Below are 6,996 nucleotides of genomic sequence, written 5' to 3' on the forward strand. Positions count from 1 at the left end.
GCTCCCCACCTCCTCAGGTCCCACCCCTGGAGAACCCGCCCAGCTCCGGGCTCCGTGGTCCACCGGGGAGTTTGGACTCAGGCTGACTTCTGCCATCTTCTTGGGTAGTTATTTAAAAGAATGGTAATAAGAACCACTGGAAGCCTGATCTTCACTGGGCATCACCTGCCCACACTAAGTATCAGACCTTAGTCTAGTAGAGGGACCTGCAGGGATGTGAACTCCTAAGTGCAGTCAAGCATAGGCGGAATGAAAGGGACAAAGGAGGGTCAGAAGCACCCCTAGGCCGTTCTGATGCCAAGGGAGACCTTTTAAAGGTAGCTGGTAAAAAAAAGGAGCAAGTTTGGCGTCTATTAATACTGACATCAACTGAGAACTTTTAAGGGAGAGGCCTTTACAAGAGAGTGGAAGAAATCAAAGATTCAGCCAGCCCCTGAGGAATGTATGAAGATGTCAGGATGAAAAGACACAGGTTTTGAAAACTATTATGAAGAGTGATATGAATATTTATAATTTAGACTTTAAATAATTGTAAATTTACCATAAATTAATTGCAAAAGAAATCTGGAGAATACAAGAAAGTGAAAGAAGAAAGTAAAATCACCTAAATCACACAGTCAACTCTACCAAGCTTTAGGTATATTTTATATTTATTTGTTTTTCTGTATATAGTTATTTTGTAAAGTTGTGATCATGCTCTTTATCCAGTTTTGTAACCTGCTTTTGTTACTGCATGTTACATAATGAAAATTTTCATCAAGTGCTCTTAGAAAATATGCTTTTAAAAGGTGCATATATAAATATAGGTATACTTTATAATCATTCTATTTTTATTGGATATTTAAAGTGTAATACTGTTTCTTGAGTTCATGGAATTCTTGAATTCTGATTATTTCTTTAAAAAGACTCCTAAAAATAGAAATATTAGGCCATAAAGGACACATATTGCTAAAACCTTAATACAGATTGCAAAGTTGCATTCCCCAAAATTTAAATTTCATTTAATTGTGCTACATGCTGTTACATGTAAGGGTTTAATCCAGGGACTATAGCCGCAAAGTCTTGGAGTTAAAATCCCTGCCTTCAAGAGAAATTCCAGACCGGCCAGAGGGCCAGACACAGAGTCCCAGACAGGTACATGTAAAGTAATGAAAATGCCAAGAGATGCGCACTTGGCAAGCAGCCTGGACAGAGGTGCTGCTTTCTTGAAAGGGGAGCTTTCTACACTGAGCACAGTCCTTTGGACTAGTAGTTGTTGGCTGCTGTTGGCTACCCTCCTCTGCAAGCTGCCCACGCTGGGAGAGCCCAGTTTTGTGGATAGAAGAGGCTCAGGAGCATCAACAAAGATGAGCTTCAACCGAGATGAGGAGGAAAGGGCCCGGACCTTGAGGATGGGGCTCTGCAAAGAAGGGTGGGAGGCACTAACTTTCAAGCAGCTCCAGGTTGGCCTCTGGGGCAGCTTGACTGGGAGTAAGACATGTTTGAATTTTGTGGTTCAGAATGTGGGCTAAGGCCAACGTGTTCACCTGGTTCCTCCAAAGCTACATTCAAACGAGGTCCCTGGGTGACTCATGGGCACAGTGATGTTGCAGAGGGGCTATGCCTAGATCTTAGCTGCCTGTTGCCCACAAGTAGTGGCTGACATGAAGGCAGCAGCAAAAGAAGTCACTGGTGTCTGAGCCTGTTTCCAGCTGAGACTGAACAGGATTCTTCAGGGCCACAAGTCCACAACTGGGTTGTGGGTAGACAGACCACAGGATGCAGAGCCTTCAGGCTGAAAAGCTTTATCATAGTCTAGTAGCAGGACTGCAATTGAACTCTCCAAAATTACTGGCCTCACATCTTTTCTGTGTACCTACAGGTTCACAGGGGCCTCTGGAGGCCTCATTGGAGGGCTGGCTTCAATTGGAGAGTGATAAAGAAAATACAGACAGGTGTGGCCTCATCTTACTCAAGTCATGGCTTCAAAGAATCCATCAAAATAGTAACCAAAGCTGGGTGTGGTGGCACATGCCTGTAGTACCAGCTATATGGTAGGCTGAAGTGGGACTATTATTTGATCCCAAAGTGTGAGGCCAGCATGTAAGACGTGTCTCGAAACAAACAAAAAAACTTGATAATCAAGCATAAACCCTACAGAATGTAACCCTTGGATCATCAGTTTCCCAAATGGAAATAGCAATGGACTTTGAAATCTCAAACTTCTAGATTCATAGCTATTAAAAACAGTTTCATCAAAAAGATAGGAGATTGACAATCCACATTTTTCCTAGCTTTTAAAAAAATGAAACAGACAAGGAGAAGTCATTCTTAAATCCCTGGTAAGAGGAGAAAAGTCAACCTTGTGAATTGCTGGATCACCCAATCAGCATGACTTGATGGCACTGCTTATGGAGAAGGGTTGATGCCAGCCATGGAAGACATATGTGGCAGTTTATGGGAGGTCTCAAGAGTGAGCAACCCAGCTTCTGTGTGGTGGTTCTTAAGCAGGCCATCTTGCCCTCAGCTCCACCATAGTATACTTAGCAATGTCTAGACACACACTCACCAGGAAGAGCAGAGTGTGTACCCAGCTGTGGAGGCCAGTGATGCCACTGAGGAGGGGATAAGGCACAGGACAGACCTGTCTACAAAGGGGCCCAGTCGCAATGTCAGCTGTGACAAAGTTAGCCTCGAAACTCTGGGTCCCAGCCCATTCCTTTCCCTGACCCCTAGGAAAGTGATCTCCATTATTTTGATCAAGTTTAAAGATCTTTTGATGCTCACTGTTGGTGAATGACTTGGTCCTTGGGCCTTGGCAGTCAGGAATGGAAGGTCATTTTCGGCTCCCTGACTTCCCTGGGCTCAGAGTGGCTCCCAGTACTCTCACCCCACCATCACAGAGTACAGTAAAGGGCTGATAGGCTGGGCATGTGGCTGCTGACCTTGGGGCAGATCTTTGCTTCTGCCTCCTGCTTATGTCTCTATGGTGGTATATTGGTGTTGTCACATGGGTACTGTAACTGCAGGGTATTAGGAGTTTCAGGGTGTGGTCTTGGTTACTTTTCTCTCATTCCTGAGACAAAATACCTGACACCCAGAATCAAGGAAGGAAAGGTTTATTTAGCTCACATTCTGTGGAGGTTTCAGTCCATACTTGGTTGGCTCCGAGGCAGAGTGGCACATGGCAGAGGGCAGCAGTTCATGGCGGGGAAGATAGCAAAAGGCAATAACAGCAAAAGGGAGGAGTAAAGGCAAGCAGCCTCTTTTTCTCCCTTACATATGCAAACTATCTGCCCCAGGGCAGGTGTAGCACTCACATCCATAATCCCAGCATTGGACTATGTATGGATCAATCCAATATCTAGAAGCCCACCCTATGACTGCATGAGGATTTAGGGGGACATGCAGACACGAACCATAACAGGTGCAAAGAGACAAATTAGACAAATAAGTTTTGAGGTTTCTGCTTCAGGTCTTTGCACTGTCTACTGGGCAGCACAAGTCTCAAGGTGAGGAGGGATGATCCAGACACTACGGTCTGCACAGGCCATGCCCATAGCCTGCACAGGCCTTTCCTTTTCAGAGGGCTGTGGACAGGCCTGGCTTTCCTGGTCACATACCCTCCTCTGTAGACACTCATGTCTCTGTCCAGCAATGTATAGTCAGTCCAGTAGTGTGGGGCAGGCACCTATGTTACGTCCTATGCTAGACCAATCTCAATGTTGAACTGAGGAAATTCACCCTGGTTAATATGGTTATCTCTTGGGTGGGATTATAAGATTTCTATTCCTTTTCTTTGCATTCTGTGTTAAATATAGCCTGCCAAGTGTGTTACATGTCATCAAGACATGTGAAGGAAACACGGGGGGGGGTGGTGGCGGGGGTAGCTTCGCAAAATAACTGTCTGCATAACCTGTGGCATTTGAGACCCTGGAACACAATGTGTTCTGGCCCCCAGATTACAGACATTGTGCCCAGGCTGGGAGGCTCAATTCCCATGATTCTGCGATCCTCATCTGTGAAGAGTGGACAGAAACCCTCACACATGTCCAACATGACTCCTTTAGCAATCTCCTTCTGGGCATGGACATATGCCAGAGAGGGGGTGATTCAGGTGTGGACTCCCACAGTGCAATCTCAAAGTGGAGGAAATAGCAAGTGGATTAAGAAGAGGCTGTCTGTGGCCAGGTGGAGCACTTCTACCCATGGCAACTGTGATTAGCCTGCAGGGGCAGGGGTGTCTTTCTGTGTTCTCAGCATAGGCTTTCTATTTGAGGCCCAGCAGGGACAAACCCCAAAACAATTGCAATCGAAGGTATAAGGTAAAAGACTTTCTAGAATTGTCAACTGCTGATACTGTTCGTCGAGGTCCTAGTGTGGCACAGCCGATTTGTGTACCACAGCACCTACTTTACTGTAAGAAGGAAAAAGCATAATTATTATTCCCATCTCACTAATGGCAAATAAGGCTTTTGGAGGTCAGCTAAAGGTCCTTCTGTCAGACTGCAGAACTAGGGTCCCAGCAAATCTCAAAGCCTTTGCTCTAGCCATGAGTTTGCAGACCATGGACAAAATTTGAAAAAGTGAAGAGGTGGAAAATAGCCAGAGGGAAAAAGGCATAGTCAGGAACAGTGCTCTGTTTAAACCTCAAGTAAATGCTATTTTAGGTAAAAAGTTAAAAATGATGCATTTTTGGTGTTTCAAATCAAGAAGCAAGCTCAGTCAGTGTTCAGAACCTATCCCTGGGAGCCCGCAGAAGTCAGCTGGGTACACACTCATGCCTGAGTAAAAGCACACCGGAGGGTGTTCTCATTTTAGTCTTTCCTTCTGTTGGTCCAAGTGCAAGTCATCTTGTTAGTTGATTGCAGGCCCGTAAGCTGCTTTGCACTTGCTTGTTGGGGGAAGACAGACAGCATGTCGCCCAGAATCGGAAGAGACTGTAGTGAGTTTTTAGGGTGCCAAAATCCAAACTTCCTGTGGGTGAGGCCAGTGTATGCAGCCTGTATACCTGGGTTGGATCCTGGCTCTGCTCAGGGTAACCTCTGCTTTGGTCCACACCTGTGAAGCACAGGCAGCAACCTCACAGGGTGTTATGAGGAGGGGATGGTCAGGTGATTTTGAAGCTTAGAAGAGCCCTGGGCCAGTATACATGTGTGCTTGCTCTAACGCACAGTGGGATCAGGCATCACTTTTCTCCACCAGCTCCTTTTTCAGTGGGAAGAGAAGATTAGATAATAAAAAGGAGGTTTCCTCTTCAGTAAATTAGGACTAGATGTCCCATTCAACCCAGCTATTCCCCTCCTGGGTATTTTCCCAGAAGAAATGAAAACATCATACCACAGCAATATATGTGCACCCATGTTTATAGCAGTGCAATTTCTAATAGGTAAATTTTGGAAAAAGCCTAAATGCCCAACAGCTGAGTAATGGATGTAACAGATACGTTATTTTTACATAATGGAATATTACTTAGCTATAAAGAAAGATAAACTTGAGGCTTTCATAGGTAAATGGATGCAACTAGAGTCCATATTCATAAGTGAAATAAATCAGACCTGCATGTGTAAATACCATATTGTCTCACTAGTATAAAAACATGAAAGAGTAAATAAAATGTGAATAGTATAATAAAGGACATTGTAAAAGGGAAAGAAACTGCTCAAAGGGAGGGAACAACTGGAATGAGGGAAAAGAGAAAAAGAAAGAAGGAAAAAGAATATGTACACACAGGACAGCTAAGAGAGTTGTATTACTGACTTCTGTTGCTTTATTAAAAGGAACAGTTAATGTTTAATTGTTTGATCAATCTTACATGCCTATGTTTGTTTATCTGAGTAACCAATTTGAAGATAACAATATGTAATACAACAACCATTGTTAATTTCCTATCACCTTTTCTGAAATTCTGTATTGTTTCTGTTGTATGGGTGTTGTTTTGTTTATGTCTGTTTGTTTGTCAATGTGTTTTTGTTCTCTTATATTTTTAATTTTTAAAAAAAATTTTCAATTTTTTTACTTTAAAAACAAAAGGAGGAAAACATTAACAGACAGACAACCATTTACAAAATAGCAAAACAACAGTACAAACAATACAGAGTTACAAAGTGGTAGGAAATTAACAATGCTTGTATTACATATTGATATCTTCAAACTGGTTTCTCAGGAAAACAAATAGAGACATGCAATATTGATCAGTCAACTCACTAACAGTTTCTTTCAGCAAAGAAATAGAAGACAGTACATCAACTATGTTAACTATCCTGTATATACATACATACAAAATTTCTCCTTCTTTCCCTTCTCTTTTCCCACATCCCAGTTGCCCTTTACCCTTGAGCATTTTCCTTTCATTTCACAACATCTATCATACCTCCAAGTTTTTATTAACTCTTTCAGATTTTACACTAAACAATGTGGTGCTTGCACATGCAGGTCTGATTTATTTCACTTATGAGTATGGTCTCTAGTTGTGCCCATTTACCTATAAAAGCCTTGAGTTTATCTTTCTTTATAGCTGAGTAATATTCTATTCCATAAAAGTACCACAGTTTTTTTATACAATCCTTGGTGGGTGGACATTTGGGTTGCTTCCACAATTTAGCAATTACAAATTGTGCTGCTATGAACACAGGTGCACATATATCGCTGTGATATGATGTTTTTAGATCTTCTGGGAAAATACCCAGAAGAGGAATAGCTGGACTGAATGGGACCTCTAGTCCTAGTTTGCTGAGGAATCTCCAAACTGATTTCCACAATGGTTTCACCAGTCTACATTCCCACCAGCAGTGGAGAAGGGTTCCTATTTCTCCACAGTCTCGTCAGCATTTGTTATTGGTTGATTTCTTAATGTTAGCCACTCTTACTGGGGTAAGGTGGAATCTCAATGTTGTTTTAATTTGCATTTCTCAAATGACTAATGATGTTGAACACTTTCTCATGTATTTGTTTGCCATTTGTATCTCCTTGTCTGAGAAGTGTGTATTCATCTCCGCTGCCCATTTTTGGATTGGG

The sequence above is a fragment of the Chinchilla lanigera genome, unplaced genomic scaffold (genome assembly GCF_000276665.1).
Source record: "Chinchilla lanigera isolate Chin_1 unplaced genomic scaffold, ChiLan1.0 scaffold00001, whole genome shotgun sequence".
Taxonomy (NCBI): Eukaryota; Metazoa; Chordata; class Mammalia; order Rodentia; family Chinchillidae; genus Chinchilla; species Chinchilla lanigera.